Genomic DNA, 25595 nt, shown 5'->3' with positions numbered 1-25595 from the left:
CCCACACTGCACCCATACATGTGATTTCATTTGTATTGGCCGATTAGATCCCCTCTCAGGAGTATGGCTGTGTTTGATTGACATCTTCCTCCCCCTGTTAGCTTTGTTGCAACAGCTATGATGGGACGAATGACACGTTTGGTACATGGAGGCAACCACGCTGAACACCAGGCTGGACTCATTTAATCAGCTGATTGCAGCCACACGGCCCTTTATGGAACAGCTTGGACATGCCTGGTTTCAGCTCAGTGCAATTATGTGACTATGTTTTTAGCCCCACCCATTTGGACTAAACCATGTGCACCTTTTGGAGGGGTACCATTTAAAACACTATTATTGATATACTGTTTTTTTTAGCCAACAATAACAATTCACTTATGACTCCAATCATGTAAAATGCAGATAGAAACAAACTTAATTCAAACTGCTTGAGGGCTCTCCTCATGTTGGTGTTTAGCTCAGTGTCGTCGGTGAGATTAATTAGAATGGAGCACTCTGGGATCTGTGAGGTTTATTCCCCCTCAATTTGGACAAAGTCCTCAGGACAGCTCTGGGCTGTGCAGCAATCTTAACATACTGACCGCTGTATGAACATATTGTTTTTGCATCATTCATGCCTGTTGGCAGTCAGCCAGTCCTACCAGAGAATGATGCATTATGGGCCTAGACAGCGATATCCATTGGTATAAATGGGGCACCATCTTGGAACACCCTATCCAAATCTCATATTACATCCATTACTTGGACAGCAGTTGAACATAGATAGTTGGCTACTTCCTGGAGGATATTAAATTATGAAGTCACTGTCTTACTGTTGCCATTGGCTGGTGCCGCATCACACCATTATAGCTGGGAGAAAGTTGAAGACTGCCAGCTTGGGTTTCTAGTGATGCATCTTCCAGATCCAACCTTGTGTTGTGTGCGCATGCAATGTTGGTGCACATCCAAGAATAATTAATTCTACCCTCCAAGGCAAGAGAATGTGTTTACTGTACAGAGGATCTCTGTGAAAATGGGAAGTGTTTGAAAAATGCCTCGCAGACAACAAGTCCTCACACCGAAATGTTTATTAGCGACTTCCAAAATGACCCATGTGACTGATCCAAAAAAGACTCATATGAGCATGATTTTAGACATGCTAGCGACATGGTTCTAGAAATGGCAAGGTCAGTCTGTCAGTTGGTGAACCACTTTAGCCCAGACTGGAAGCAACTACAGGATGGATCGTCATGTATTTTTCTGAAGACATTAAAGGTCCATAGAGGATGAATCCTAACAACTTCGGCGATCCGCTGACTTTGCCTGCAGCACCACCATGAGGTTGGCATTTGTGGTTTTGAGTGGACCGTCTCATCAACCGTTGGATGGATTGCCATTTGATTTGACACTGACATTCATGTCCCCCACAGGATTCGCTGTAATTTGTTGATCCTCTGACTTTCCCTGTAGTGCCATCATTTGGTCAAAAGTGTCATTTGTCCAATGCTCCTACTTAGCAACAGCATGTTAGCATTGTTGTTGTGATCATGTTAGCGCGTCAACCTATAGTTAATTCTAGGCAATGAAAAACTACGCAGGTAAGGTTATGGAAAAGTCACTCTTCGTGACGCCAATAATCCACCCAGACCTCCACCCTCAGACTTGTTGTGCTGGTACATAGTGTACTACCAGAAGTGTACCGTACACTTCTCAGGAAAATGTGAACTAAGGTCACCTCAAGCTATTGAACAAACGACCAGTGCTGTTGCTTTTCCTCACAGCTATAGCTGTACCTGTCATGTCGTTTCACCACGAAACAGAGAGGAATGCGATGAGAGGAGCGGGGCTTTGCTTACCGAACGGTTCCCATGAGGCTGACACCATGGCCATGGTGACTCATTGGAGACTGTGCGTGATCCGCAGCTCTTGAGCTCTTTGCTCTGCTCAAAAGGAAAGAAACAAATGCATTTCATATTTCCAGTGGTGCGCACCACCATGCCCACATCCATTGTGCCCACACATGTGTGAAATTAAAGCTATCACGACCTTACATCTGACTGACAATGCTATTTCTCTTGATAAAACATTTCGGCTGCAGAAGTATCAGCGAGGACACATTTTCCTGCTTTGATAGCCCGCAAGTCACAAGGGTAATAGCAACAAGATGCATCTACATGTACTGTGGGTGGTGTCAACAGATAGAAGAGGAGTGTGTGTGTGTGTGTGAGAGAGAGAGTGAGTGCGTGTGTCCGCACGTATACACAAACTCGCCTATGTGTGTATGTGTATCCATATTCATTAGACGTGTGGAGGAGAATCCAATAACGATCGTGTCAGTTGAGATTAAAGAGATTGACCTTTGGTGACTTCAAGTTGAGCAGTGGTGTGTGTGCGTGTGCGTGTGTGTGTGTGGGTGCGTGGGTGGGGTTGTGGAGGTTTGACGGTGCAGTGGAGGAGAAAAGAAGGAGGAAGGAGGCTTCATCATGGATCAGTTTTTTTTGTAAAGAAATGTAACATCACTGAGTTAGCTTCTTTCAGGCAGATAGTCTTGTACATGTACAACACGTTTACATCGATTCTGTAATTTATTTATCTAACTTTCCATGTGTCCGTGCCTCCTAAAATACAAACTTTGGAAATTCCCATTGCGTCGTTGATTTTGAAGCCTTTCCTGCCTGCTCCACCAACACAGCTGGCGATGGCGAAAGTGAGTCTATTCTGGGAACAGTTAATGGAGTTTGAGCCTGGATCACGCACAGAGAATATCGGGATGGCGTTTCTCTTCTGTCAGAGGCACTCTGGCACTCAGGTAATCAAGGAGTCTGTATGTTTGTCGGAGTCAGTTAAGAGGGTGGAACAGGGCGGTCATTACTTCGTGGGTGAGAGGGGACAAAGGGAGGGAGAGTAGGAAAGACACAAATGGGAGCCTTGTTTCCGTGCTGGGTGATTTTAGCGAGTAGCTGTGCTGTAAATACTCCTGTGAGGAGATCCACACACACAGAGGCAACCTGAGAGCGCTATAAGATCCGTCTGCTTAGGAGATGATTTGCGCCTGTTTCACTGCGTTGGCCTTTGCGTGGCTTTTGTTGCCACACATGCACACAATATCTTGTGCTTGTGACTCCTGCATGCACCGAGCTTGAGCTGCCTCTCCTGTGACCTTTACCTGCTCTGAGTAAAAGTGACCGGCGAGAATCAACGCCCCCCCCTCTCGTCAGACGCGCACATCCAGAGAAACCTGCACTCACGCTCACCTCCGCGACCATCACGCTGACGTCGCGGGGACATGAGGTCTGCGCTTGTCCCCCTGGCGTTCCTCCAGCAGCCGGTGTGTCCTCTGTCAGACGGCCTGACATTCGGCGCAGCAGCAGCTCATCGATCCACATGCAACAGCAGAGAGAGAGAGAGAGAGAGAGACCATGCGAGAGACGTGGGGGTTGTTGAGGAGGTGGTGGAGGAGGGAGAAGATTTGCTGCAGGGCCGATGGAATGATAGCTCGCTGGAGCAATAGATAGCATCAGAGAGTTGATGGAGAGCTATCAGGAAGAGAGCGGGGGCGAAGAGTTGCTGGAAAGCTCACTGACTGATAGACTGGTGAAAGTGGGATAGCCTGCCACTGGGCTGACAGGAACTCTGTCAGCTCTGAACAAAGTGCTCTGCTGGTTTGGTCAGAGATACTGGGCACTCTGAAATGGCTTCTTTTTTTAAAAAAAACCTCTGTGATGCCCTTTGTCTGTGTGCAGGCATGCCAGGCATCTAAATCTCTGAGGCGCTGTGTAGTTTATGCCGGGTTAGACTTCACGCTTAAAGGTATCCTGCAGAGTTTCCTTGTAAACAAACGCAGGCATGTTTACAGCAAGTGTGTCTAAGCGAAATGAACTGTGTGCACCCTTCAGGCGTGAACGTGTTGAATGCTTTCCTCTCCTCATAAAACAATTTTAAAGCTTTGCCAAAAATGACTCAAGGTCCTCTTATAGCTGTTTTTTTTTTTACCCCACTCTTCCTCAATGGATGAAGTATGCTCAGTTGTCATGGCGATAGCTTAGTTGTCATCACATGAGCTAAGTATTGTGTGGTGTCTGCTCTGAAAGATGATCTTATCTCATCAGATGTTAGCAAATCTGTTTTTTTAAATGTTTTTGCTGGTGCATTTCTAGTTTTTTTTGCATCTTATTGCCACAAACTGCCAATCCAGGCTTATGCTGCTTTGCTTTGACCGCTGCTTTACCTTGCCCAGTCAATAGCCCTCCTCACCCTTTCACCTACTTTCATGTTTAATGGCTTGCGTGCACAAAACCTTCGCAGTTGGCAGGAGTGCGCGCTGTGAAACCCGCACTCTCGTGCACATGCACGTGTGTCCTCAATGCACACGCTAGTAGAGGACAAAACAGCCTGCTCATGAAAACATAATACGTGGGGGCACCGGAGGTCAAAACCTCCACAGGGTAGCTTTAAGTACACAAGATGGCAATGTAGGGCAAAATATAAATTGTATTTTGTGCCGAACCAAACATTTTGACACTGATGAAAAACATAGAACATAAACGATGGTACTTTAATAGAACATATCTCATCTCATAGCCTGTCTCTCTGTGTGTGTATGCATGTGTGTGTGCACGCATGAATTTGCCTGAAGCTGGCTTTTCAGTCATGGCTGGGGCTTGTTGTGGTGAATACGTGTGCGTGCAGGCAGCAGTGAAATGCAGCAGCGACAACAGTGGTGGAAAACAATCAGAAGCAAAACAACAGGGAGCATCCGATGAACCTGAATTTCAGTGGAAATCGCTTATCTATCAATCACTCGGTGTGTGATATGCAGGTCCTTACAGGCAGTTGCACCTTGAGCGGGGAAACCATAATAAAGTTATGCCAAATGGATTCACATCTTAGAAATAGAAACCTGGGTCATGTTGCTAAACTTCATTTGAATTAGGTGCCGTCCTTACAGCTTATACTGGATATCTTTGTTACTCTCTCTTTCTGACTGTTACACACACACCCTCTAATCCAGCCATGTCCAAACTATTCCATAAAGGGCCGTGTGGCTGCAGGTTTTCGTTCCAACCAAGGAGGAGCACACCAGGCTGGAATCAATTAATCAGATGATCTCAGTCTTCAGCTGATAACTAAGGGATCCCTTGATGTTGATTGGTTGGCCTGGTGTGCTCCTCCTTGGTTGGAACGAAAACCTGCAGCCACACGGCCCTTTATGGAATAGTTTGGACATGCCTGCTCTAATCCATCACCACACTCACATCTCCTGTGCTCTCTCTTTCCAGCATTAGGGCTGTTTTGCTTTATTTTACTGTATTTCCCTTGATGTTTTCGAGCTCACTGTTGTTACAGTGCTTTTCATCATGCTGGCTTCACTTATAATTTAGATTGTGTTATCCACGCGGTCGTGTCTTCGCTTTGTCGCCTTGGTCTTTTTTATTGTTGTTTTGTCTGTTTGTTGTTTGTGGCGAGATGTTTTTAGACGCCCTTCGGGTGTTTGTCTCCCACGCACTTATTATTTATTACATGTCTCCCCTCAATGGTTTTTACCACCGTGATTCAGCACCGTTTTTCCTGCTCCTGTCATTTCTCACTGTTCAAATATGCTAAACTGCACCCATGCTTGGAGATGAGCTCTTTTTTTTATTTTTACACCATCTTCTGTTTTTCAAAATAAATGAATGTGAGAAAATGTGTTTAACTCTAAACCTACAGGACAATAAATGTTTCGAGTGTACTGCCACGGTTGGTAATTTAGAAATGTTTTTCCTCTTTGAAATCTTGCCTGTTCATCAGACTGCCTGTTTGATCTGGAGCAAAAACTATGTTCTTGTCATCCTTTTTTGGTTCGCTCCCAGACAGAGTGCTGCTAATGACTGCTGCTGGTTCCGTTCACAATCATCCAGGATGATTACGACTGTGACCTTTTGCAGAGCCAGATAATTCAGAGCTTAGTGATTTTTATCCCTCTCTAAATTCTGACAGAGAGAGAGAGGTGGGAGAGAGAGAGATTGGGGCTTATCAAAAAGGAAGAGGGAGCACATCAGAGAAACATGGCGCAGAAGAGAGGATGAGGAGAGAAATGAAGAGGAAGAAGGCGTGGAGGCCCAGACGAAGGGGGGAGGATCACACTGTGCTACTCACCCTGGAGGCACTGACATTATCTCGGAGAGACAGGCATCGGGGAGAGGGGAGGCGATGAAAGCAGAGGGCGGAGGAGAAGAGGGGAATAAAGAGGAGCGAAATGTAGCTTCTGACGTTCTTCAAAAACACCTGACATTTACCTGGTTTTCTTGTGTTCGGGCGAGACAATTGGAGTCCAGTAAAGGCCACCGGTCCTCTCGCTCTGCTGCAGGAATGTCGCCTGTCTGCTGGGTTCGCTCCTTTTTCAACAGGGTTGAAAAAGCCTTAACGATATACCGAGCCGATCAATCAATGAGCAGGGAGAGCATGTGTTATTAGTCAGGCCCGGAGGAAACAATTTACTCTGCCATACAACTTTTGTGTGGTTGAGATTAGGGGGGGAGCAGGAGGGTGTTTCATGAATGATGCTAAGAAGTGAGACGTATCGATGAAGGTCTTCATTCAGTGTGATGTGGTACTCCATCTGAGACCGGTTTCATTAAACTGACTCCTCCTGGCAAGGCCTAATGAAGTTGAGGCGGTTCTGTCATGAAGCATGTGCATTCGCAAAATGAAATGCACAATTCAAATAATGAGTGGCAGCAAACATTCAGAAACACTGCGAGGGATAAAAGCTCAGGTTTTTTTTTTTTTATTATTATTTTTGGCCATGCAAGCAGCATGCCTCTATTGCTAGCAGTATCATATAATGTCTTGGCAACTAGTGGATGGCCTGTCATGAAATTTACTTGTGATCCTCTGATTTTTATGGCACTAGCAGGTTAAAGTTTTCCCAAATGATGTATTATAATGATTTGACGATTCCCCGACTTTTCCCTCGGTGCACAATTAGGCTCACATTTGCAGTTTTGAGTGACATGTCTCAATTTTTATTGGATGGATTTGGTGCATTCATGTCCCCCTCAGGAGTTGAAATGTAATGACTTGGGTGATCCCTTTGCCTCTGATCTAGCGCCATCGTCAGGTCAAAATATGTCCATTTCTTTTGTTTATGACTAAATGCCTGCAAATGTTAGCATGCTAGCATGCTAAACTACGAAGTTGAACATGGCAAAAAGTATACCCACTTAGGATTAGCATCTTTAATGTGAGCACGTTAGCATGTTGACATGAGCATTTAGCTCAAAGCAACACTGTGCCTAAGTACAGCCTCTCAAAGCTGCTAGCATGGCTATAGCCTCTTGGTCTTGTTTCACTGCACTTTAAGGTTTTTTAATAGTAACAGAGCAATAAAAAGTATTTTATACCACAAAGAGAAGGCGAAATTGTGTGTGGTCCTCTTCAGTGTGTTTCATGAAGCTGAAATATGAACATACCGAAGTACATTAAGGCTTAGCGCCTAAGCCTGACTCTTGAAATACCCCCAGATCATTATCATGTTTCCAGCCAATGAAGTTCTCAAGCCTTTGCTCATCCAGCTGCGCATGGGGAAAACCTGTTGGCTTTGCAGTAATTTTTCCTGTCCATTATACTAAATAGCATCATTACAAACGAAATGCGGGCAGGAAAGTTAGTGCAAGTTATGTGAAGGTACATCATTAATTGCATGGTTAAGTTGAGAGACAGCCACCCGCTGACCTCCAAATCGTTGGAAATACAGCTCAAATTCAAATAACCCATTATTATAAACAGCCGCAGTCCATCCCCCAATTAACCAACCGTCCAGGTCTGCTACATCAGCACTATGGATGGATCTGTGGAGGAAAGCAGCTTTACCTCGACTTGCTGGGGCAAACATCATTTCATCATGATTAAAGCTCAATGGTTTGAGACCTTGTCAGATGCCACACAATTAGCCTTTATGGCAAACTGCCAAAACCGGCAGCGTCTGCGTGTGGTCACATGTACAACTGTGCATTAATGCGTGTCTCCCATAAGGAGAGTCTGCACTCTGCAGATAAATGGTGATTATCAATCTCAGCTGTCACCGAGAGGAGCAAAACGTGGAAGAGAGGGCAAATGGTGGAAAGGAACCAAGAAATACTGCAGCTACTGTACATATCATTCTATCAGGACATAAGGGTGTCATACTCCAAGGTTACTTAGGTCACAAAACTGCAAGATGGTCAAACAAATTAAGGCGAATACATTCATAGTCTGATTCTTTCTGTGGTGTGCACTCAGCTGAAATGGATGCTGCTCTACATTTGTCGTTGTCATTCAGTAACACACACACACACACACACATATACTGCAAAGTAGTGAACAGGTACATCACTGAAGGACTGAGGACCAGCTGTTCTAAGCAGAACCCTATCATTAATTGCCCAAGACTTGAAGAATTGCAGTTAATTTCCCTTGTACCGGTGACATCTTGATAAAGAGACATACGGGAAGAGTAAATCTACATTAACCACATGGGGGAAGTTGTCATGCTCGGAACAAGCATTTGCGTTTGTCGGACAAAAAAGAGAAAGTGATAAATATGGAGATACATTATGGATGCAGAATAATGTGGTGAAGAGCTCAGGTGAAAGCTTGTGCACCGTTAACAAAAGGGGGTACGCAGGAGGAAGCCAAAGAAATATTGTGAAAAAGTAAAGGCCGGCTGAATTGATGATAGTGCCGAGAAAGTCACGGCCATCGAGTGGTCTGTGAACGTAGCGTGTTTGTGGCCCTGAATCAAATTTCTCTTCAACCTTCAGCAGTCTGTCTGAATTTATTCTTGAATTACTGTCAGATTTATTTGTGTGGTCAATTGCACAACAAGTCTTTGTACATTTGATGATTCCTGTCTTATCAATGCAGAGTGGCCACTGCTCACTGTTGCATGTTCTCCACGTAGGAGGACAATACCTGTGATATTACTGAGATGACATTACAAGCACAGTCTGTTGAGTTCAGTCTTTTATATTTACTATTATTCATGGTGGAGTATGGAGGACGAGTTGAGGCGTCTCACAGCCTGAGGAGAGAAGCTGCTCTGTGGTCTTCTGGTAAGGCAACAGATACTTCTGTATTGCTTGGCAGTCAGGAGACTGGACAGGCTGTCCGTAAACTTTACACAGTGTTCTCTGTTCTCTCCATGCCGGGGATCGCAGTGATCGGTGTGCAGCGTGAGCAGTAGAGGGCTGGGCACACAGCCCCGGGGGGACCGCCAATCCCATCTGTCTGGGATCCGTTTGTAAGGAAGTCCAATATCCAGCTGCAGGATGTGGTTCAAAGTTTACCATCAGGAAATCGACAAGCAAGATTCTGATGCAGATGTTGTTATTTTCACGATGTGTGAAGACTCAGTGGAGGGCAGTGGCGATGGCATCCTCTGTGGATCTGTTAGCTCTGAATGCAAACTTGTGAGGGTCCAGGCTGGATGGGATATTGTCTTTGATGTGCTAGAGGACCAGTTTTTCAAAGCACTTCATCAGAATGGGCAGTAGTCATTTAGACTAGACACTGCAGACTTTTTTTGTCCAGGGACCAGGATGGCTGCCTTGAAGCAGGTGGGTACACTCTTGTCACTCTCTGTGAAAGTCATATGCTAAAGATGCTAGTAATGACATCAACTAGCATGTTTTTAGTACACAGCCAGGGATGTTATCATGTTATCTCAGAGGGATTCTTCTCACATCCGCTGTGGATACTGGCAGTGGCAGGTCCTCTGGAGGCGGCCAGACTTAACAGCTGACTCTTTGTTGAGGAGATCAAAGTGAACATGAAATGTGTTTGGCTCATCTGGCTACGAGGCCTCGCACATGATGGAGGCACTCCTGCTTCTGCGGCCTGTGATGTTCTGCATCTGCGGTCACATGTCTTTGGGTGTCGCTGGTGTTGAGGTCCCTCTTGCCTCATCGATGCCAGCTTTCAGTCTCCGGCGGTGTTCATGCTTCCTTGTTGCCTGACCGAATGTCAGCTTTTTCTTGCCTCTGAATAAATCCCCTGCCTCTTCATTCATCTAGGCTTTCCGGCTGGGGAATGATTTTATTGTCTTTGTGATCACCACGTCATCAACACATTTGCTGACGGATTACCCTGTTGGTATATATTGCTCAAGATTGATGTGGTTCTCCTGGGGTGGCAGCATGGGAGCAAGAAGGCAGGAGAAGCAGGGAAATGTAATGAAGTTTGAAGGAGCTACTGGCTGTTGCATTTGCATTCCCCACCCTGGCTGGTAGTTATATGTCCACATTCTGTTCACTTTGGTCTTTTCTAAAGTCCCTGGTGCCTTCAAACACAATTGGGAATCCCTGCTTGGTTGCACTATATTGACAGGACGTAAACACAACACCACAGAGATTCATATATTAAAGGAAAACATTGACAGTGTTTAAATTTAAATGTGCACTAAACACATGTGATCAGTTCATAGTGGCAATCACGGGGCATTGCAACATCAATAGCGCTGCTCTGCTTTGATGCAGCTCTCTTGCACCAATCTCTTGCGCGGTCCCTCCCGTCCCCCAGAGTCACTGAGGCCTGTATTTGACACAAACAACAAAATTATAAAGAAGATGAGAGAGTTACTTAATTGGAGCATATAGTCAACAGCAATATCTTAGGAGAATTAGATATATTAGGGGCAAAATAACAAAACTTTCTCTTGTTTGGCTCGAAAGTAAAATCCCTCATGAAATGCTTGCTAATAGCTGTGTAATCTTATTGGGGGGCGCATCTTCTTCATCTTTTCATTCTACTAAATGCATGTTGATGTGCAGTGTTTCAAGGTATGTTTTCAGGTAGTTTTGCATATAAATGCTTGACATTTGGTCACATCCTACATGAAGTCAAGCTGCTGAACATTGGAACTGAAATGACTGAGAGAATGTAGATAATATCTGGTCAGTTACTAAGCTTTCTATACCCAAGGAGTCATTTCAACAAAAAAGAAAAAGTAGTGGTGAAAAGGATATGATGTCATTCAGAGCTTTTGGCTTATTTTTAACCCCATCGGGATGAACTGTGTGTGTGTGTGAGAGAGCACACTTTTGTGCGTCTCATGTGTATGTGCATAAACATGACCTTAATAGCAGATTCATAGTGTTCTGGTGAGGCATGTTTCAGAAGAGAAGCCAGAGGAGAGCGGAGTCAAATATCTGTGTTGACCTGCATATGTGTGGGATCAGTCTGTGGTCTCTGAGCGCTGGCCCTCCGCCAAGCGTAGCAGCCCACACACTGAAATCCTATGAACGCTGCGGGTCCCCGTGTGGATATCGCCATTTCAATAATGCATGGATTATACAGTCAAAATCAATCGCTATTGACCTGTCAGGTGCAGCAAAGGGAGGTCAGGGCAGAAAGAAATGATGTAATTCAACTTTGAAAACTACACTGAAGGAAGGACAACAAAGTTTTAGTTTGTGATTTTTCTGAGTGAAAAAACCCACCACTGCCCTGAATCCCTGCACCCCCTTAACTCCCCTCCCTTCATCTTTCAGAAGTGGACGGAATATTAAACGGTCAGCTGGCCCACATTACAAAAAAACATATTTTCTTACCCCTAGCGGTACTGTATCTAGCCTTGCAGATAATTTCGATTCCACTCGCCCCGGTTTTGAAAGATCTGCCTCTGAGATTTATTCTCCCTCAGAATACAACACTGGTGAATGAAATTTTGCGTGTGGCACTCACAGCATTGAAAAATTACATTTGAGAACTCAAGAGCAATGTCTCATCCCAGAATAAAATGTCTCGCCTTTGAGGTCATCTACAAAACGCGCTGCGAGATCACCCAGAGAGGCTCGGAGATGGGGGAGAGGCACAAACAAAATTTCATGCAGTGTCGGACAAATCTCGCACATCTTAAAGCTCGCAGGGCGAATAGGATCAAAACTCTCTGGCTGCAAGTAGAGGTAATAAGAAAATATGTTTTCTTTGCAATTTGGGTGAAGCGACCCTTTAAATCGACACAGAGTCTGGCCTTTCCTTGAAGAGTGAAGCAGCAACACAAATAAAACCCACAAAAACATCGTTCTGCTTCCAAAATAGAGCCCTGAACGTACGCTGCCGTGACAGTTTAGCAAACAACATACGGAATATTTTGATGCTAAATTAAGGAAAAACTGACAGCAGCATCATACCAGAGAGTTCTGGGAAGACGCCGGCTAAATCACCATGCTAAAAGAAGAGCAGCCCTATGTATGTGTATGTGTTCATATGTGTGCAACACTGTTTTACACACTCATGTCATGTGGATAGGTGTGATGGTGAATACGCTCACAGATGGGAAGTATTTGGGAATTTGCTTGGTTTTTTTGTGCATCACAGAGCAACCTTATAGCTTGTGTTGGTGTGTGTGTGTGTGTGTGTGTGTGTGAGTGTGAGTGAGAAAATGGAGAGGTTAGCGCGATTGACACCACTGGTATGGCTTTGTCTTGGATCCAATGACATGTGGCTCATTAACCTCTGACATATGATTGGTTAAAGATGGCTGCCTGCTGGTTCGTTGCAGCCAGTCCTCCCCCCAATCAGAAGCTGTTACCCTGCTTTCCAGCAGCGATCTAGTTGTCATGGTGAGATTTCACCACTTTCTGCTCTGATTCCAAACCTTCCCCATTACTGATAATTTGGACTATTAGTCAGGGAGTGCCATCTGGGCACTTTAATTATCCTCTTCTGTTTCCCAGCTTCTCTTTGCCATTCCATATACTTTCCTCGACCTCCTTTCTCTCATGTGACATAGCTTGAGGCAGAGGAGCGGATCTGAGGAGGGATAAAAGTAAAGGAGCGCTGAAGATGAGCGACGGAGAGGCATATTAAAAGTGATACAGAGCGGCTGAAGAAATCAGATTTGAGGAATTACAAATGAGAAGATGAAACTGATCTTTTTTTACCCTTTACTTTGCCTGCTCTGTTTGCTTATAGCTTCTCAGGTGATATGCAGGGCAGACGCACTTCAAACCATTAGGTAAAGTGATCCTTTCATTTAATTTTAGTAAGTGTTTGTTTCAGTTTCAGAGAATAAAACTGTCTTTTCCTATTTTTTCAAACAGTCATCTCTTATTAATTGTCTTGCATAAAGTCAGTAATGTTTAATATATCACACAGGCACACACACACACTTACTCAAACCATAACCATAACCAATATTTGCCTAATCCTGACCTTTACCCAAGCCTTTGCTCTAAAATTTAATGTTTTATGTATTGGGGCTTGTGTTTTGTCTCCATAAGGAAGATGTGACTGTGTAAACAGAATTATGTCCCCATAACATGAGTCATATGCATGCACACACACACACACATGCACACTTACCCAAAACACAAACCCAATTAGTGTGTATCTGTCCCCCTCTCTCAAAATGGCTTGCAGACAGCTGACTGAATTATCATTACAGAGCGAACCATTCATCATATGTTAATTATGAAACGAATAATAAGCGGTAATGATTTCAACAAACATTTTGAAGGTAATGTTGTGTGCCAGACTGCCCGCCTATAATCATTTGCACATTGCTTTCGATGCATACAGTACAGTACAGACAGTCTTCATAGAGCACTTTTGTCTTAGCTCACTCATAGGAGACATTTCTCTGATTCTTTTGTTGAAGAAATTCAGCATTTTTTTTATTGATTTACCGTTTATACCCTTTGAATGCAGGATACATGCAATGTTCCAGATGTTCCGCTCAATTACCAGTATGCCCAGTATCCAGTCTATAACAATGCTTAAGTACACTACATGTTTAATTGTACTTAAATTAGACTTAGAAGCACAACAGGCAGTGATCCATTTTCATAATGATGGTAAAATTAAGTCAAAATTTGGTAATACATTAATACATTCTGAAGTATAAGTATAGTGTGTGGCTTAAACCAGTACAAAGGGATTTTTTTTGTGCAGCAGAATAAGCTGTAAACACAAGATAAGCCTTTTTCAGAGCAGGTATTTTGACTTGCTATTGCAGGAAAATCACAGGTTTTACTAACATTAACAATGGCTCGTTTCTATTCAAGTGTCCCAGTGAGCCTTGACAGTGAGCCTGCACGCACAACACACCAGAGCCCTACAACTGACGCAGCTAAATGGAATTCAGCCATCGTCCGTTTTAGCGTTCATGCCTGTAATTCTCTCACTGTGACATCTGAAAACGTCTTCCATGAAAAAGCCCATTGACCCATCATGGTCTTACAAAGTTGACATAGGGAAAGTGTCGCCTGGTCGACAAGTTTTAGCACAGCTTTACTTCCTGTGCTGGGCTTCAGAGGAGGGGCCGTCGGCACCAAGTCACGAAGCTTGCTTGCACAGTTTTTATAGATGCTGAGACACGAACACTTACACTGATTCAAAATCAAGGTAACAAGCGCGGGTGTAGCGGGGGTGTCCGCTGTCCTGACGGCTGAGACAACAAGCTGCTTGCCCTTTCTCCCCGTGCCCAATTGTCTGCTTTACAACTAAATGGATTGGGGAGAGAGGAACGCTGGCGGATCAATGTGCTGTCGAGGAGAAGGAGTGGGGAGTGAAAGTGATAATGGTGAGAAGCGCACGACACACACACACACACACACACACACACACACACACACACACACACAGTCATTCTCTCAGACCACAGTCTCAGCATGCCTCACTGCAAGTCTTGCTGTTCTTTTCAATCACACACATGCACATTGACATCTTGTCATACCTACACACATGCACACACACACACGTGCACACACACACACACACAGAAAGGATTTAAGTCTTGATTTGAGCTCTTCTGTCAGTCTCTCTGTACTGATTTTTATTCCAGTTTTATGCTGCCAAGAAGAAAACAACAGTTTTTCTTCCATCTCTTTCACTCTCTCAGACAAACAGCTGCCTGTCAGACACACACACACACGCGTGCGCACACACACACACACACACACACACGCACACACACACACACACAGCCGTCAGAATACACTGATGAATTCCCCTGGTTGAATTATTGCATCTGCCAATCAAATTCCCCATTATTCGTGTGAGTTTTGCATCTCGTCACAAGAGGATTTGTTTTGTGTGGGTGGACGAGACAATAATGTCGCCATTTCTTCTCTTTATTCTTTGTTTGTGTTCCTGATTTACCATATCCTCGACCCTTCCTCCCTATGCACCTTTCACCCTCTTCCTCTGTACATCTAAGTAATGTGCTTCTTTCTTCGGCTCGTAACCCTGCAGGCAGTGACTATGACAAGGGAATATTTACCTGTCGGCCCAGCTTGAGTGGGTCATGTACGTTTATGAAATCTGTTGTGCCCGAGTGTCTCTCCTCCCAAGTCACACTGTCATCACATCGCACCTCTCAGTACTTCTGCTTTTCTGCATGGTGACACTGGTGACAGCCCCACAAGACCCTCCATGTCAGAGCTGTTTCTATCTCTGCAGATCGGCACGTCATTGGGCCCTCTTTTTATTTTCAAAGGAGCTGGCCGTAACATTTTCAACTTGCCCTTGGATCCTGAAAGCGTGACTGACAGTCACACACTCCTGCTTGATTTTTTTTTTTTTTTTTCATCTCTCACACACATGCCCTCGGCGGCTCTGCTGTATTATTCAGGCAAAGAAGTGAGGCGAAGGGACTATAGAGCAGGTAAAGAAGACAGGAAGTGCAGCAGCGAGTGAAAAGACAGTTCTGAGAGCAACGTCGTCCACTGATCCACAAAGCAGGACAACACGCGGAAACAGAGGATTGTCATCGGCAAATAAAAGTGTGTGTGTGTGTGTGTGTGAGGCTGCTCCTCTGGGTTGACAGCTTCAGAGCATCTCTGTGTACCTACAGGGCTCATTTACTCCCTCTGCTGGGCTTATTTTCACACAGTGTGACTATATGGCTCTTCTCTTCCTTGGGGGGGTTGGCTGCATCTGTTTATTTACACTCAAATGGATAGGGGAGTGGACTGGCTGAGCAGCTGATACTGGGGGCTTGATCAGAGGCTGTTTTTTTTTTTTTTTTTTTTTTTTTTTTAGGATAACTATCCCTAAGGATTTGAGGCCAGGGGCTATTTCTACTGCACTGAGAACCCTGGTAAGCTCCCGGGGGCTAAAATTGAAGGGTGAACGGGATTGGAGAGATGGAGGAGGAGAGTTAAGACAACAGAGGTTTGGATGAGGTAAAGAGAGCGAAAAAGCTGTCTGGCTGACTCGTGTGGGGATGGGGTGAGGTGGCAGCGGCAGGGGGGGTGTGGCTCAGAGGAGCTGTGTTTGTTGGGGTGCACGGTTTATTAAAGTGGGGGTTGTGAGCTAAGAGTGGCTGTGCAGACCAGCAGATAGAGCCATATCGCAGGCTTCCAGCTTAAAGAGGTATTTTTCAATCACTGCCACCGGCTGCATCGCCCTGCCAGAACGCACAGCTGTTGGCATGTAGGTGTGTGGGAGATTGTGTGTGTGTGTGTGTACATGCGTTTTTTGTGTCAGCGCGACTGTCTGTGTTCTTTGGCAGCGCGCGTATGCGGATCTGGCAGAAACGTGTGGCTAACCGTGCTGTTTTTGAGATTAAAAGCGTCTCTTGAGCGGGGGTCATTCAAACAAACCTGCTGGTCTGAGGGCAGCGTTAAGAGACCGATTCTGTTTGTTTCCCGCAGTTCCATGGCTATACAGTATCCGCGGCAGAAATGTAATCAGGGTTATGTGTGTCCTCTGGGGCTCTTAGTGAGGGATGTTGTCATTCTGTACAGAGCAGAAAGAGCTGCTTTTGCCCGAGATGGCCTGATCATTTACATTGACACTGATGACGCCGTTAGCCAGCTGCCAGGAGGCCTGTCAGACATGCTTCACACGGCAGAGCTGCAGACGGCGAGTCTCCGGCTCTAAAACCGAGCTCCTCCTTCCTTTTTTGCTGTGTCTGTCTTTAATGTTTATTCAATGATTTAAAGGTCAGGATTCAATAAAAGTAGCTCAGGATTGCCATAAGAAAGGCATGGCATTATTAGCTGCGCTGGGAGATTTAAGTACTCAAATCAAAGTAGATGTGTCATTTACAAAATGCCAGAAGAAATTGGAGATGCGCGTCACTGCTGGAGGCATCCCTAAATAAATGTTAAATCAGGAAGGGACAATTTATCTATTTACCTCTTATTGACAAACGCAATCTCGGGTAATTGTTTTCATTAGAAGGGACAATAAAATGACAAACGTTCTCGCAGTGACAATCGCTTTCTCTTATGAAACACTGCTGAAGAACTCTGCGACTTTGTACGTCGGACATCCTATCTTTCTTATTATTTTGTTTCTAACATGGGGGTTGCAATGCAAATTTCACTGACATGTCATGCTCAATGACAATAAAGAAATCTTGAATCTCCTAAAAGATGTCGAACCTGCACACTCGAGTCCGATTCAAACAGTGGAAACACATGAAAGCATCTGTTTCCAGCTTAAATGACAACTTTCTTTAAGGCTGATCGTCTATTATATGTCAGCTTGCATCACAGAGAGCAAACATGCAGACATGCGTACAAAACTGCTTCAAACTTTAAACCCTTTCAGAGTACAGGCATGCACACACACACACACACACACACACACACACACACAGTATTTCAGGGGTAATGCAGTACCGCAGATATGGGCCACGCTGCCTCCCCTCAGTTACTATGTCTGAGCACATTATAGGTCGTAGAATAACAAAGCAACCCAGCACCTGACGGGCAGTGAGATGACTGGCTGGTACGTGTGTGTGAGTGTGTGTGTGTGTGTGTCGGTTAAAGATGAGAGGAGAGACGTTCTTTCCGGCAGTTTCCGAAACACACTGGGAAGCTCATCTTGATTAGATTCTTTTGATATAAGGTGATCATTTCTTAGAAGTGGTGGAGCAGCCAGCTGGCTGAAGGCAGGAGGGTTCGGCTCAGACTTTGTCTTGCACACTTTTCCTTATTAAATCTGCTACAGAGGTTCAACGAGGCGGGCGGGTCGGTGAATTTGTGAAAAAGTAAAGCTGCCAGTTGTGGCATTTGATTTGATTAGTGATGGGTGTAGGATGGTACATACAGACTCCTCAGCCACTAGCCCCATGTATACCTGCAACCTGCAACTGATCGATGACATGGTCGTTCCTTCTGTGTCTCAGTATGAATGTGAGCGTCTTGGGCCGCATGTTTTTGGTTAACCTCCTGCAATGAAGGCTTGATACTCATGTCTCCTCCCACCACAACTCATAAGCTCCCCTGTCTGGCACGGCCATCATCATCTGAGCGGTTCTTCAGCTGAAGTGAGTTCACTGTCATATTTACAGTTTGACGGCCTTTTGTGCAAAACCTGCTTTTTGTTTAGTTCACCGGAGCCTTGAGCGAGTGCCTGAACGCACAATGTGGGGACGACTGAATGACTTGAGATCTCAAATGGTGAGCCAGAAGTCAGACAAACGTACAGTTCAAGTCGACATCTATAATAGATGACACTTTTATTTTTTATTTTTAGCTTATAAAAAGAGGAAGAGACAGAGAGCAGTCAGCGCATTCCTTCAGGCTTCTGGCTCCCGCGGCATCTCTCTTAAACAAAGAAGTGATAGCATAATTACCAGCTGTGGGTATCTGCAGTGAACAAGACTGACAATGAGTAAAATGTAGGGAATGCTCATACCACATATAATTATCACAATAATTATTCCTGGGGTCACTGCAAATGTGCAGTTCATATGCAATTATGGGTCACACTGTACATGCTTTAACGAGCAGAACTTACTTTATGTGTGCAATTTTTTAAAACTTTGCTAAGTGGAAAGTGGAAAATAATGCTTAAACATTTTAAAGGAAGAAGTCTTTTCACTTCATTGTACATGTTGCATTTTTCAGCTTGCACACTGTAGATGTTAACGTTATTTGTGGTGTGTATGACTCATGTAAAGTTCATCATTTTGAAAAACCTATCCACATCAGATGACAGTCAGATGAGTAGATTGATACCACGCAGGTCTGTACAGTAAATATGAAGCTACCACCTGCTCCTGGCTAGCTTAGCTTAGCATTAAGACTGGAAATAGGGCAAAAAAACCAACCTGGCTCTGTCCAAAGCATAGGCACAGGAAGTAGCAGAAACGACAATTAGCTGATATGTGCGAAGTTACTAGAAACTATGAGTAACAGAGCACAGACATGTGAGCGGCATCAATCCTCAGTCATTGAACTCTCTGCAATAAAGCCACCAAGCAGTTCCCAAAATGTCAGACTTTAAGTTATTTAATTTAGGAATGCATTTACAGAGGTTATAGATACCTATAGTGAAGCCTTTTTTTGTAGTGCATGTGCTCAGCTGTCACGATAGTTGCAAGATAATTTCGGTCACCTTTATATAATTTACTTCCTTTGTTAAGTTAATGTAAGTCACTAACCCGACACTGCAAATAACCACTCTTTTAATTGCAAACACCGTGACCTTTGTGGAAGGATTTGTGTGTGGGGGAGTTTAATTTTAAAGAGATGAGTCATACGCCATGTTATGAAAAAAACGGATGAAATGAATAACTATAAGCATGAAGTAGACTTAGGCTGGATTTAAAAGTAATGGTTTGTCATAAGCTCGGCGGCAGAGCACCATAAGTCTGTCAGCTTCAAAAGGGATTGATGTAAGTCTGAGGTTTATCACACAGAGTCAAAAATAACTATGGAAGAAATGGTCTCTAATAATCAAATCAGAGAGCTCAAAAATTATAGCTCAGATTTCTGCGTGTACTGGGTCACACTGCATGCATGAGACAGTGTGTTAAGTTATTTGTAACTGCTTTATAGCCTCATTTTTCAACCGTTGGTCAAGATTAGCAATAAATTTACTGCATGACTGCACTGTGGTCATTTAAATTGCAACCGGATCTAATGAACTCATCGGCTTAGGTGTGAGGTTATGTCTTTTCACCGCAAAACAAATGGACTATCAGGATACGCAGTGTATGCATCTATTATGCATCCTGGTTGACCTCAAATTACTACAGGTCTTCCTCCTATGGGAACTACACTTCCCAGTCTCATCTGCTGTAGCGTGTTTAGTGTATGTAAATGGAGACGAAGCCAAATGCTGTCCGTAAGGACATCAGGGAGATTGTCCTGCTCTCTAGCCCATTAAAGAGGACTCCATTATGTGCACTCTGTAAGACACGCGCACACACGCACACAATGACAGCAATGCAGGCTATCGGCACATAAAGTAGTCCACCTTAAGTAGCTCCCCTCCACGCCACGCCATGCATATTTTATGTCAGCCAGCATTAAAAGCCAAAGGAATAAGGAATGCCTGGCTAGGCAGCTGGGTTAGCTGTATGCCCTACTTCTTTTCTAGTTCAGCTGCTTTTGTTTTTTTTTTTTTGTCGCAAATATGCAGAGGACTGGACAGAGGAAGTGTCGTGAGAGTGAAAGCAGGAATGTAAAATGTGGGACAGTTGGATCGAGGATTGAGAGGACAGATGCAAGAAAAATTCCCTTTCCTTTCCTCCGTCTTGCTGCTTTTGCGAGTTGTCATAACAAATAAGTGGAGGTCAAACGTGTAGGCTGATCCACCCTCCAGCTGAGAGATGGCTTACCGCTGTGCCTGAGAACCAGCGCGACACCAAGATTGTCCTTTAGCTAAAACACACTGGACTGAGACTAAAAACACACATCCATCACTGTATGTGGCTGATAACAGCAGCTGGATGGCATCTTCAAGGTCGGATGGGTTTTGTTTGAGTGTGCACAGTGTGCGTCAGCGTTTGATGGGGTGATTACAGCTCACTCTACTGTATATTCACCTGCGTGCTTGTTTGCATGCGCACACCAGGCGAGGTGTAACACCCAGGTAAGTCAACATCCCCGTCTGTCATCGCTGGCAGTTTTATGCGTTCGCCGACACACATACTGGGACGCGGCAGGTTGTTCTGCCGGTGGAACACTGGCATCTTGTTTTGTCCTGCCTCTGTCGCTGCTGGTGGTGCTGAGCAGTGGATTCTGAGGTCAGGTAGAAGGCACTTCTGTCACATACACCTTAAAAAACTCACTCTCTCTCTCCCTCCGTCGATCCCTGCGCTGTTCGTCCCTCCGCCTCACCTCCGGGAATAAATATTTAAATTTTGACCCTTGCCTCGTCTTACCAACTCGAATGAAAAGCCTGCTTATGTATGCGCCTAGGACTGTCCGTGTGCGTCTTACATGTGTAAAATGTATTTGGGCGTGCATGCATACGTGTGTGTCCACGTGCCGGCGATGTGTGTGATGATGGGTGTGTTGGCACTTGGCTGCTGAAAAACCATACAGGAGGGTTTCTGGGAGAGCAGCTGAAAGTTGACTTTAAATATTTTAGGCATCAACCGCCACCTTATTGTGGTGGAGGGGTTTGAGTACTTGAATGATCCTAGGAGCTATGTTGTCCAGGGCTTATTGCCCCTGCTAGGGTCTCCCAAGGCAAACAGGTCCTAGGTGACGGGTCAGACTAGGAGCGGTTCCATAGCCCCCAATGACAGATCTACAAGCAAGGAAGACTACGTCGCCCGTACTGGCGTTACCGGGGCCCCACCCTGGAGCCAGGCCTGGGGTTGGCCTGGTGGCCGGGCCTTCGCCCACGGGGCCCGGCCGGGCATAGCCCAAAGGAACGACGTGGACCCGCCCTCCAGTAGGCCCATCGCCCGCAGGAGGGATCAGAAGGGGCCGATGCAGTGGGATTTGGGTGGCAGTCGTGGCCGGGGGCCCCGATGCGGAAGAAAATGGATGGATGGATGGCATCAACTACACAACAGTGACAGCCGATAGTGAAAACCATGTTTTTTTTTGTCAGTCATCATTCTCCATGGTAACATTAAACATGCGTACCCTGAAATGAAAGGCTGAGTGTACACTAGCCGGAAGAAAACATAATAACAAGATTAAGGGTGCAAGAGCTGCTTATATCCCGGTTTTGATTGCTATTGACCAATGATCACTTAGAGCTCCCCCTCTCCTCTTCTTTCCACACTGTGAGATCATGATTCTGAATATTTTAGTTGTTTCTTGTGTCTGACTTCATCCAACACCATAAGATTATATATCAAATATTACCAAAATATAATTATCCCATTCTGGTGAGCCAAGTTAGCAAGAAGTCTCATTCCACACCCTCCAGAATGGACGAGCATTTTCTAATCTGATGCCACTGATCGACAGGATGACCTTTCTGTTTTGAAATGGCCATGTTTAAGGTTTGGGTAGGTTCAAGGAAAAATCATGGGTTGGGTTAAAATAACTATGTAGTGACGGTTAGGGGACCTTTGTCATCCTAATATTTCACTATCTTTTCTTATGTTGGTATTTTGTATTTTGTATCGGATTTTTGCCTCTCACTTGAAAGTTGTGCCTTACTTGAAGGTTGATCTGTACTTGAAAGTTGTTCATCACTTGTAAGTTGCGCATTACTTGAAAGTAGTTCCTGTTCTTATTTTGCATGCCCTTGTGTGTCCACCTTTTTGAGCTGCTGGAACTGCAAATTTCTCCTTGGAGATAAATAAAGTATCTATCTATCTATCTATCTATCTATCTATCTATCTATCTAGTTACAATTTTAACCACTTTGTTACTGGTCGGGAACAATTGTGGTCAGTTAACAAACAATGATCAGCAGTGTCCCTCGTAAAAATCCAACATTTTGTAGACCCACCTACCCACCTTGACTTCCTCCCTATGTGGAGTTAGTGGCTTTATAATAATGTGACACATACTGCTTCCTCCTTTGCTCCCTATGGATGAGAGTCATAACTACTACGACCACTAGAGGGCTTTATCACTTCAATGTAATTGTTGCTTTTGGCCATTTCATGAACTGATGCTCTTGCTGTTCTCAGGAAAACATATTCCATTCTACCTCTCTGTCATTTTTGCAGACATTATTTCTCATGTGCAGACACTGGATGTTGTACCTCTATCCAAAGCTAACTTTCTCTACACTGTGCAGTAACTTCTGGTTGTATTGGCTTTGTGTCTTTCTGGACTAGTTTGATAATGTTCTGTGGAGATCAGGAAGGAGGTGGGCCGTCTTGGAAAACCACACTGTCCAAGAGAGCTGTAACCTGGCAGTGAGCGCCTCCAGGATACAAGGCCCTGACTCCAGGTTGGCTCCGGAGGTGTGGAGGTGTGTGTGCAAGTGCCTGTGCGAGTGTGTGGCTGGCATATTTGGTTGCCATCTGCAAGCCCCAGGGATTCTGGCTAAGGTGGGCACACAGGCACCCGCACATGCAAGCATATGCGCACATTCTCCTACACACTCGGGGCCTGGACGCTCGGCGCCTTGTCGAAGTTTGGGTGCCAGCGTGCGTGAATGAAGTGAACTATAATCACTCTCAATGCAAAAGATCAAAATCCTATTTCCAGAAAAGTAGGCAGCGCTGAGCTGAACAAAGCCTCCAGCAAAAGCTCTCTCCCTTTCTCAAGCTCTCTCTCTCTCTCTCTCTCTCTCTCTCACACACACACACACACACACACACACACACACACACACACACACACAGAGGAATATGTCCTGTGGTATTAAGGAATGTGAGTAATACTACTGTCGGAAAATCAGTTAGATTGGCCAGCGCAGATCTAAGATGCTGTATTATTCACATCGTATCCGACTCCTGTGATCAGCTGGAGGAGATATATAAAACATGAAATATAAATGCCTGAGATGTAAATGTGAACAGCTGGTGCTGCCAAGGGGACATAAAAGTTCATTACGAACATTTTAGTGATTTGGCAGAGATCAATGAGAGCATACTTCATTGCCAATGCTGTTGTTGGGAAGTCCAGATTAGGTCCTTAATGCTGCAGGTCTATTGATAGCGATTATGAGCTCAACTGAACAAAGAGACTGGTCATCATACAAATTTAGGTTATGAAGATGATGGCAATCAAAGCCATGAACACACAGCTTCTTTATATCAAACCACTGCTGCACTGCTGTCGAAGTTGCTGGGAATCGGAACATAACACCAACAAAAAAGCCAACATTCCTGCCCCGTCTCCACTCCTGGCTTGTAAGAGTGTCTGTTTGTTTGCACAGATGCAAAGTGAAAGAGCAGTTATAGATCATATTTGTTGAATACACTGAAGCTGATTAGTGAGGACGAGTTGAAGGCCCAAAGCTGCTTTTCCTAATCCCAAGATTAGTAAAATAATAAGAGGCCTGTCTTCCTACTCACACTCGCACAGAGACAAAACGGTGGTTTTGGCTCAGTCCTGCAAACAGAGCTGGTATCTCCACTCTCTCAGAACAGTCCCTTGGCCACAGTAGTGACAGTCCTAACTGGGAGAGCCACAGCAAGCCAGTAAGGCTTATTGCCAGTGTTTCCAGTGTGAGCAGCGCCGAGGAACCTGCTAGGGTGTTGGGTGGTGTATTCCAGTGCTGGGTTGAAGATTAACCTACTAGCACAATTGAAAAAGTTCCAGGCCTTTTCTCTCAGTTACTGCTGCAATTATTGTGTTGCAGTCTCCTCTTTGTTTGCTATGGTTCACTTGTTCAAATATGCCTGGAAACCTGCACACAAACAGGCACGCAAGTGCGCACACACCTAAACTTGCACTTCCAAGGCCTAATTGCTAACCTCAGGGGGCACTATTTAGTTATAGCATGAAAACAACCTACAGAAATGTATAAAGGTTACATTTTAGTTGGTGAAGAAACGACATTTTCTCCCAAAGAGGTATAAAAGCATCTCGCTTGGATGAGAAATGGAGCTCAGCCAGAGCTCCTCTAACGTGCTTTACCGTGAGAAATAAGATTTATTAGACATTTCATTTATTTAAGCAGAAATGGGACAAAAAAGATTTAGATCATCAACACAAATATCAAACCCATGCACATAAGCAAAGGGAGAAGCAAAGCAGACAAAATAGAAAATACAATTATCCGTGTCTGTTTGACCCCGGGGAGTTCACAGTATAATGCCACTGGATCTAATTCACTTGCAAAAGGGTTGAGCAGGATGTAAAGCTCGATTCACAGTGGACTCAGACCATGAAAAAGCCTCTTTTCCTCCAACCTTTCACACAGACAAAGAGCTGCCGCATCTCCACTCCATGTGAGAATCGCAGCTTTGAATCTGCATGTGGGACAGAGGCACCCCGCTTAAAAACAAACACTCACCATGAATGAATATATACGTTTGCTTTATACTGATGTCCTTTCATGCGAGCAGTGTGAAAGAGGGCAGGCCAGCATACGGTAGTGAGGGCCGGCTACTCGTCCAACATTAGAGGGAGATCAGGGAGTGCATCTATTAATGCATTCTTTTTAAAAACTGCTACTCGGTGGACCATGAATTGAGCCCTTTCATAGGAGCCCATCTCATACTGGTGTGAAATGAGGTGAAAATAAGCAGACTTAAAAGAGACGGCTTTGCGGGAAGTCTTCCCCCGAACGTCTGTGGAGGTTTGCTGAGGTGACCCAAACAAATCAGCTTTTGAAGGGAGTCAAGGGTGAATCCAGTGCACTGGGAAACAAACACACACGCAGGCCTCTCTCGCTGTCAGCGGATGTGCACGTCAGCGCCAGCGCTGCCGTTTTCTCTTTGCGTGGCTTTTATCACGTGGCTCACTGCCCTGTGCTCACGGGACCGTGCTAGTCTCTCAGTACCACAACACACTGCAGCCTGTCAGGCTGATCTACAC

Source organism: Chelmon rostratus, chromosome 1 (genome assembly GCF_017976325.1).
Source record: "Chelmon rostratus isolate fCheRos1 chromosome 1, fCheRos1.pri, whole genome shotgun sequence".
NCBI lineage: Eukaryota > Metazoa > Chordata > Actinopteri > Chaetodontiformes > Chaetodontidae > Chelmon > Chelmon rostratus.
This window is presented reverse-complemented; position numbering follows the sequence as displayed.